This window comes from Protopterus annectens, chromosome 7.part0, assembly GCF_019279795.1.
Source record: "Protopterus annectens isolate FY-2018-M chromosome 7.part0, PAN1.0, whole genome shotgun sequence".
NCBI lineage: Eukaryota > Metazoa > Chordata > Ceratodontiformes > Protopteridae > Protopterus > Protopterus annectens.
The window spans coordinates 819349211-819359169 of NC_056739.1; the positions used below are offsets into that span (position 1 = coordinate 819349211).

The 9959-nt window shown below is 39.7% G+C and overlaps 2 non-coding genes across 2 annotated transcripts; one reads left to right on the plus strand and one right to left on the minus strand.

Moving 5' to 3' along the window:
- Positions 1 to 1100: 1100 nt before the first annotated feature.
- TRNAS-GCU lies at positions 1101 to 1182 on the minus strand. The gene has a single exon. It is a non-coding gene; the product is annotated as a tRNA-Ser (tRNA).
- A 1755-nt stretch (positions 1183 to 2937) lies between these two features.
- Positions 2938 to 3019, plus strand: TRNAS-GCU. Its single transcript has one exon. It is a non-coding gene; the product is annotated as a tRNA-Ser (tRNA).
- Positions 3020 to 9959: the final 6940 nt, after the last annotated feature.

Consider the following 9959-nt stretch of genomic DNA (forward strand, 5'->3'; position numbering starts at 1 on the left):
GAAAGATTTGAGCAATGTATTGGTGTTTACTTATCTTTAAACATGGTGCTCATTTTGTGTTTAACACCGTTTTTTGGTCTCTACTCTTCTATGGTAAGGGAACGTTTGTCATATGTAGCATTCCTTTCCTTGTAATATTTTACTATAATTAGAGTGCTGCTGAATAGGACCGTACTAGTAGTCCAGTCAACTATCAATACATTCTGACATTAAACAGAAACATGAGAGTAGTGATATAAATATATAACCATACACTGCTAGCAATCAAACGAGCAGCACGATTTTGAACTCTTTTTCACTTCTTTACCCACGAACCTTAGCAGATTCTCTAATACCTTTACTGGGTCCCTATTATGTTATCGAATCACTAAATGCCGAACGGCCAAATACTCGAAACGGCCGTTCATCGAAATGTGTTTTGTGAGGTCATCGTACAATGGGGAATGGAATATTTGCCCTTTCCCCACTGTAGTGCAACCTCAGAGTTGGTATATATAATTAGCGGGGGGGTGTGGGGGTCGCAGACCCCCACAACAAACGATTCGATGAACGGCCGTTTTGAGTGTGTAGACATTCGGCATTTAGTGATTCGATAACGTAATATAGACCCCATTTACTCACTGCTCATTTCAGGAAAATAAAAATAGCCCTTAACATTATCCCTTATTCTGACCACTCTCGGTCTTCATTTATAATAATCAACAACATTGTTTATCCATACAGTAGGTTGCCCTCTTATCATTGTCTCCCTAGTAAAGGGCCATTTGAAAATTCCTGTTATATATATCCTCTCTCAAATTGAAGATGCACTAAAGTCCCAAACATCTTCACAAATCTGCAGCACAGTAAATAACAGATGAATGACTAAAATGATTTAAAAATATAACAGCATAAAAAACATATCTAAAGATACTGGATATCAAGAAATGTGTGATTCAGCTGGAACCAAATCATACAAGGTATTACGAAAACAGTCTGAGGGAGAAAAACTACTTTGTAGACATTAAAAAATAAGCAAGGTGGAATTACAGTCATTATTGTTTGGCTGATTTTATGAATTCTGTTAACAATGGAGAGGATTCAGACATTTAAAAGTTACCCGACGAGGATGGGATTCGAACCCATGCATGCAGAGCACAATGGATTAGCAGTCCATCGCCTTAACCACTCGGCCACCTCGTCATCTTTAAGAATAGTAATCACTGCATAGAGACAACTGTTATAAAGCAGCACTAGTAATCTGTTCTTACTGACTACATAAGGCATTGCCTTCTTAAGGTAGTGAAGTCTAATCTCTGTATTTTTCCACACTTTTATTAAGTCCACTCTTCCTAAGGCAGACCATTACAAATTTTAATAAAAAAGAGGAATTCCTGCATACAAGTCTGTGCCTCAATCAGCTCTTAACAGCATAAAAAATATAAGCAAGTACTGGAAACATCCCTTAAAGATATTTCACAGAGACCACTGTAAACATTTATGCATTCCCTACAAAGCCACCTCCCACTATGTACGTGATACCAGTAGAAGGAGGTGTAAAGTGAATCTAAACATTTTTGTCTTTTTCAGTGATGTCCCTTAATTTCATACTAGACGCTTTATTACATTTTGTCGAGATGACAACTTGGGAGGAGTCAGGAGCAGCTCATACAGCTCTAAAGTTAGTCTGTAACTTGATTCATTTATACACAGTGAAATGGTGAAGAGCTAGATCAAATTACAATTATTCACTGGGTCATGACTCCTCCTTCTACTCCTGCTGAGCTCTTCATTTTTGGCATGGTTTACAATTACGTCATCACAAAGCTGAACACTACTGAAACACAGAAACAAGACAAGGAAATGAAAGGTGATAATGAGGAACACAGCTGTTTGCTGGTAAATCACAGAGGGCTGCAGTCAGTCAGTAATGCCAGACATTAGTTTTGTACTTTTTGTTTTCCAGAAAATGCACGTCAATGCTAAAAAAAAAAATATATATATATATATATGTGTGTATGTATGTATGCATGTATATATTGTTCTATTGACTTCAAGTGAATTAAGAGTGATATTTGAAAGTTATCCCTGATTTTGGGCCTTTCCTCTGTTTATTTTATTGCCCCTGCCCCTAATATTATTGAGCAAAGTTACTAGGAGATACGTATACTATTGAAGTGACACCCCGACCCCATGTGCCAAAATGGGAAAATGGAGTTGAGGATAGATGGATGGATGTATACTCAGCAAAAGCACTAAACCTCTTTGCACAAGAATCAAGGATAAAGCAAAAAAATGTGTTTGTGTGTGTGTTGGGGGGGGACAAAGTGTAAAATCAAGGACAACTTTTAAATATTACTCTGATATACTTAAAAGTTAATAAAACAAGAAACGGTTACTAGAACAACAGGTTTCAACATGCATGTCACTACTGACTGACTAATCCTCACTGATATACCGGAAACTCAGAAATGTTACCAGTGACATAGAAAAAATATGAGGCAAAATCAGGGATGTTTTGCAAAATCATGAACATCTTAAAAATATATGTGTATGCCTCTCAGTGATGCTGCCTGCTTGCTGAGAAATGACTGAACTACTTCTGGTTATTGTATTATTTAATATCTTTGCAGCTCCATGCAAACTTTTTAGTAGGCACTGACTAAATGAAAGTACAAACATAACTGTAGTAATGTACTGTTTAGAAAGCTCCACAATGTACTTCTTTGTGTAACAGAAAAAATGAAGCATCACACTGACCAAACAGCCCTTACGCTTTCATCCTTACAAAAACAAAGTTAAAGTAATATAATAATAGTATTAGAAAAACAGGAAAGTAATATAATAATAGTATTAGAAAAACAGAAAGAAATGCTAAATGAATCCTAAGTTATACAAGGGTGTGGGGGTTGAATTCCACCTCTGACACATACACTTACAAATAACCACAAAGTCACAGACGAGGTGGCCGAGTGGTTAAGGCGATGGACTGCTAATCCATTGTGCTCTGCATGCGTGGGTTCGAATCCCATCCTCGTCGAAAACTTTTTGAAGCACAGCAGATAGTATTACACCTCATAATACTTTGTACTGTGGTACAGTCCTTGGCTCGCATGTCTTTCATATGAAGTTTGAAAGTTTACTTTCTGTGCATTTGTAATTTAACCCGTCTTCCCATTACAATTTTCACAACAGTCAAGTTTTCTCCCACATCCAATACACATGACAGTTGCTAAACTGGTGACACTCTAAATTGCCTATATATATATTTTTTAACCAGGAAAGCCCAATCAGTCCAGCAGGCACAAAAAACACTTTCTTCTGTGGCAACACCAATCAATCTGACACCAACAGCAGACACATTAGGTAAAATAATACTGAGTGATTAAAACCCATGACTGCAAGATGAAGCATGGCTAATAGCTACCTGAGTCTTAACCATCTGTATTAAACTGCATGATTGCTTACTATCATGAACTAGTGGCCATTTTGTGATTGAATCCATCTTTTATGCCTGTTTCTTGGTGGTACAGGTTACATCTGCCCTTGTGACACTAAATATAATAAAGAGAGTACTGAAAATTAATGAATTAAATTAAATACATTTCAAGATGTTATCTCAAACTAAACATTTATATATCGCATCTATTTTGTACAACTGACCTCTCATAGCATTCCTCTGGACTAACAGAACATGCCACTGGCCTACTACAACTGCTGCTGTTAGGCAGTGCCCGCCCCATTTACAAATACCAGCATTTCCCTAGGTGGATTAAGCACTACTTTCAACTCGTAGCAAACTGTGTTTCTTTGCAAGACTTTCCTGTTTGCTCGGTGACATGAGATGACTCAAAGGCATATTTTTGGTGATTAAATATGACATTTCATGTGAGCAAAGAAGAATGAGTTACCAACATGACAGGATGGTGATGAAGGTTAAAAAAGACGAACACACTAGCTGTAAATTTAAGGAACACTGAAGAAATGTGTGCACATAGTAACCAAGATGATGACTGGCCTCTGCAGCAGTGTTCCAGAGATGGTAAACAACATTTTCAATTAAAAGTTAGAGTAACAAAACGTTTGGTAGAAGTGACGTTTGCAGTGCTGCATTATCTGGTGTCTAGGATGGATATAATAGGAGACTGGATCATGGGAGTGTACTAGACTATTGACCCGGAAGTCATTTGAAGCCTAGCCGATTCATCCCAATGCAATATCATAGATATGCTAGTCAATACTCAGGACTGCATTTAGCAATGATTGCCCATGTCCAGGAGGGTTGTGGGCGCTATCCCGGTAAGAATTTACAGTGCTCCATCCACTTCTCCAGGTTCCTCTTGAACAGTGTCATAGAGGTGCTCTGTTTCACATGAATAGGTAGCTTATTCCAAACAGGCAGCAGTCGCTGGGGGATAAATCTGTCCCTCCGGCATGTCCTATTTAAGTCGCAGGCCATATTTAAGTCCCTGGAATGGGTAGCTCTAGTCCTGCTTGATATACAGATGTCCAGCAAGTTCATTAGGTTTGGGTCTGAGATTGCTCTGTAAGCCAGGCATAAGTCTCCCCTAAGAAGTCTATACCATACAGAGTATAGTGTCATGGACCTTAGTCAGTCTGTGCATGGCACATGCTGGAGTCACTTGATCTTCTGTGTTAGAAACCTCTGAGGTCTCTCCAATTGCTGGAGGTGCTTTGTACCATACATGCCAAACAAGGAGTTATACTCAGTTATGGGGCAGATTAGTGCCAGGTATAGAGGAGTTATAACCTTTGCTCTCAAGGTGATGCCTTTACTAATCAAATGTACAATGTAGAAAGCCTTCCTTACTACTGGAGATACATGGTGATCAAAGTTAAGGTCTTAGTCTACTTGTGATCCTAGATCCCTTACCACTTTCTGGGTACTTGGGGTATTGTTGTTGATTTGATAGTGTGAACGGACAATTTTTTGCCAAAGGGAATGATGATGCATTTCTTTGCATTCAGTTTGAGACCTTGACTAAGACACCAGTCATTGGTCTGCTCCTGCAGTATACTGACATAATTTGGGGATTCAATAATTGTACCCAGTTTGCAGACGTGTACAAACTTGGTCAGCCACAACCCCTTAGTTTTGGGCTGAACTTCTGAGAAGTATATACCAAACAGTAGGGGGCCTTGCACTGAACCCTTTGCCACCCTGCTGGTGGCAGATCTGCTGGTTCATGTAGAGTCACTCACTTTGATAGTGTGTGTCCGGTTCGTGAGCCAGTTGGCAACCCATTTTACAACAAAAGGGTTTAGATTCAGTTTACTAAGTTTATCAGTAATGTTTGAGTGTGGGATTGTGTCGAAAGCCTTTGTCAAGTCGAGGTGTGCATAGATTTGCCCTCATCAATGCCCTGGTCACACTTTTGAAGAAATCCACCAGATTTGACAGGCAGGATCTGCCCGTGATGAAGCCAGATTGGGTCAGATCCAGGGTTTGGAGGTCGCCTATGTCTTTATTTATGAGGTCCATAATGATACATTCTATGGCCTTACAGATGAGGCCGGTCAGGTTTATGGGTCTGTAATTCCCCAGGTCTGGTGATAGGCCACCTTTGAAGAAGGGAATAACGTTGCTGTTCTCCATTTTGCAGGAACTAAGCCTGTAGTTAGGCTATGATTGAAAAGGGTACTTAATGGCGTTGCCAGTTTATGTTTTAGCCTGTTTAAACGATAGCCTGGGATGCTGTCTGGTCCCATACAGGCTGTGTTTTTTGCCTTGGACAAGGCTTTAATGACCTGCTCTTCAGATATGTAGGGTAGGGGGGTGGGGGGAAGGCTTGTGTTAAGTTTGGAGGGGATAAAGGAGTGAAATCTTCGCTAAACCTATCTGCTAGCAGGTTTGCTGTCTCTGTGGGATCAGTGTGTGTGCTTGGGTTCTACCTTTTAGGCTATGTACATAGCTGTAAAAGGCCTTATGGTTATCCTCGGCTATGGTTGATAGGTTTTTCTCAAAGGAGCCCTTAGAGGATTTGACATATTGTCTTATTTGCCTGTTGAATCTGAGGAGGGTATTTCCATCGTTGGGTCCTCACCTTTGTTTTCTTGGACAGATACAGAGTTTTTGTAGGATAAATAACTAACTATGAAACCCCTTCAGCAGCACACAGTGGAAGTGCAAAATGAGACTATCTTGCTTTGATCTTATATGTCAAAAGTTCATAGGCAAGTACTAGGCCAGATGCCCATATGGGCCATTTTATGCCTAGCCAGTTCCCCATTTTGTACTTGAATTAACCTATCCCATTTGGTTACAAACTGGCCATACCTATCCCCTAGTTGATGATTACACATTACCCTGAATGAGAACACCTGGGATCGTACCATAGATAATTTAAGGGGACCCATGTGTGGGATATAGCACTTAAGAAATGTCTCTTTCCATTAATAGTATGGGTGCAGTCCTGGGACAAATTTTCTGTTTTCCATCCATAGACCTAAGCTGCACTTGAATATGGGCAGGAATGAACTTTGTTTTATTTGGACTGGGAGTCTGTTCCATTGCAGTTGTATCCTCTGCGAAATATACCTGTTCCACCAAACCAGACTGTTGATATTGCAGAAGAGATTTAAATCCTTAGAGTATTTCTGTTGCCATCTGACTTGCTGATGTGCAGTAGGCCCATCAGTATTGAGCTGAAGGATGCCTTGTATGCCAGGTACAGGTTACCTCTTAGCAGTGTCTAAGATACAGAGTATAGTGACAAGATTTCAAGTTGGTCCATGTAGGACATATTGTTTAGGCCTTGTCCAATTTTATTAAGGTATCTCCATGGATGTTCCACTTGTTACGTGTGTCTGGACAGTTACATCCCAAAAGGGGCATTATATTCAATGATTGGCCTATTGAGTGCTGACTAAAGTGGGACACTGAAATCCCTATATCTAGCACAATCCCTTTGTTTATAAGCTATGCAATATAGACGGCCTTTCTTACTATGTTGTTTACGTAAAACTGCAGAACTTAAAATTACCATGAACTTTCAGAATCTTGATTTTGGGACAGAATGCTTTAAACTTTCTCCCACTGACAATATATAGTCTGGGTTTGTTGTCATACTTTAAACATGCTATAAGTTTCTTCTCATGCAATATTCATTTCTCTTCTGCTGCTGCAAACATGTTTACATCACTTGAAAAAAGGAATCACTTAGATATTCAAGCCACTTCGTATCTGTCAGTGCTATCAGTTTTCTTCACTCTTGATACTACAAAGAACTGTAAATTTCCAGACTCATTAGGTTACAAAAAGGGAGGAGGAACTAGATGCAAACAGTCATCTTCCTTCAGCTGTTCCCATTAGGGGTCGCCACAGCGGATCATCTGTTTCCATTTCCTTCTGTCCCATACATCTTGCTCTGTCACACCAACCACCTGCATGTCTTCCCTCACTACATCCATAAACCTTATCTTAGGCCTTCCTCTTTTCCTGTTACTTGGTAGCTTCATCCTTAGCATCTTTTTCCCAATATACTATGCCTCCCTCTTCAGCACATGTCCAAACCAACGTAATCTTGCCTCTCTGGCTTTGTCTCCAAACCTTCCAACCTGGGCTGACCCTCTAATATGCTTATTCCTAATCCTGTCCACCCTCGTCACACCCAGTGCAAATCTTAACATCTTTAACTCTGCCACGTTCAGCTCTGACTCCTGCCTTTTTGTCAATGCCACTGTCTCCAACCCATATAACATAGCTGGTCTCACTACCCTCTTGTAGACCTTCCCTTTCACTCTTACTGGTACTCGTCTGTCACAAATCACTCCTGACACTCTTCTCCACCCACTCCATCCTGCCTGTACTCTCTTCTTCACCTCTCTTCCACACTTACCATTACGCTGAACTGTTGATCCCAAGTATTTAAACTCATCCACCTTCGCCACCTCTACTCCCTGCATCCTCACCACTCCTCTATTCTCCCTCTCATTCACACACATATATTCTGTCTTAGTCCTGCTGACCTTCATTCCTCTTCTGTCTAGAGCATATCTCCATCTCTCCAGGGTCTCCTCCACCTGTTCCCTACTCTCACTACAGATCACAATGTCATCTGCAAACAGTACCCAGTAAAATTGCTTGGAAAGTAGTTTATTTAGCAGTTTTAAGCAATGGATGAGATGCAGAAGTGTCAGCAGCATTCAACACACTCAAAATGTTGAACTCCAAAGGATGGGAAAGAATAAAAATGTAAAAAAAAAACCTTCCTGTGTAGGAATTCCTTGTAAAACCTTGCCATAACAGTAGATGTTTGAATGATCAGTGCAGCAGAAGCTGTAGCCTTATGGGTTATAACCCATTAATCCCACTAAGGATATACAGTATAGTTGTGTAAGTAAACTTACCAAAAAAGAAATTATGTTATCATAATATTCCACGTGTGCTGTCCATCTCGTCCTTTATTCTCACTTATGTGTCGGATCCGTCTTGGCCAATTCTCCCACTCAAGGTCTTCAGCAAAGCTCATGGGTCTCATTGTTTACCCATAATGCATTCCCTTAGTTACCTCAGATCTTGATTGTCCCCCAAGAACTTACGTAGTAGCAATTTCCTGATGTATATAAATAAATAAATAAATATATATATATATATATATATATATATATATATATATATATATATATATATATATATATATATATATATATATATATATATATATATATATATATATGTACTACTATAAATTAGAACCAGACTGAAAGGGTATATTCTCTGAGGCTATACGGCCCTGCTGAATCCCTACTGTGTTATCCAGTCTACCAGGAGTATAGGCAGGTGGTTATGGAGGGAAGGTTGTGAGAATAAAGGCCAAGATGGACAACTCACATGGAGCGTTACTGTAAGAACATAACTTCTTTATGTGATGTTGTCAATCTCACCTTTTTCTCACTTGTGGGACAACATCCCAAGCAGCTGAACTTTTGGCTGGCTCATGAGAGATTATTCCTCAGAACCAAAGGAGGCACAACTCCTACAGGTCAGATCTACTTTGTAATGAGTAATAAAGGTATGAGGTTTTGCCCAAGTAGCTGCAGCAGATATTATCCAGTGGTAGTTTGGCCTGAAAAGCTGCAGACGTGGTCGCAGATCTAGTGGAATGAGCTTTAACAATATTTGGGAGGGGTCTGTTTTTAGAACTGTAAATGTGGGATATGCATAATGAAAGCCATCGAGACAATGTGACTTTTGAAAGCAGCTGACCTTTCCTTGTATCAGAATATGAATCAAAAAGCTGATCTGATTTCCTGAATTCTGAAGTTCTGTGGAAATCGAAATGCAATTGTCTATGAACATCTAGGAGATGCAAGGAATACTCTCCTTTATTTTGGAAGTTGGGAAAGAAAACTGGAAGGTCTATAGATTGGTTAAGGGTATTTTCCGCCACAGTCTTAGGTAGAAAGGATGGATTAGTTCATAACGACACTCTGTCTTTGTGAGAGATTAGATGTGGAGGTTTTATGGACAAGGCCTGCAACTCAGATACCCTTTTAGCTGAAGTAACAGCCACCAAAAACAGAGTTTTCCAGGACAGATATTTCATGTCACTTGTGGCTGAGGGCTCAAAGGGGGAAAATATAATATTGGATAAAATGAAATTGAGATCCCAAGGGGGCACTGGATGTTTATATGGAGGTCTTAACATAACAGTGCCCTTCAAAAACATTCAGCAAAGTCTGTGTGACATGATAGGAAGGCCATTTTCTCCTATATGAAAATTAGAGATTGCAGCTAGATGAACTTTAACTGAAACTGCACAGCTCCATCATTGAAGATCTCTGACAGAAACTGTAAAACAGAGTGAACTGAGAAACTGTAAAACAGAGTGAACTGATGCTGTAAAAGGGTCTATTTTTTTACAGTTTGCCCATATAACAAACTTCTTCCACTTGCTTTTGTAAAGTTTTTGAGTAGATGCTTTATGAGATGATAAAATAACATGCTTGACTGGGGA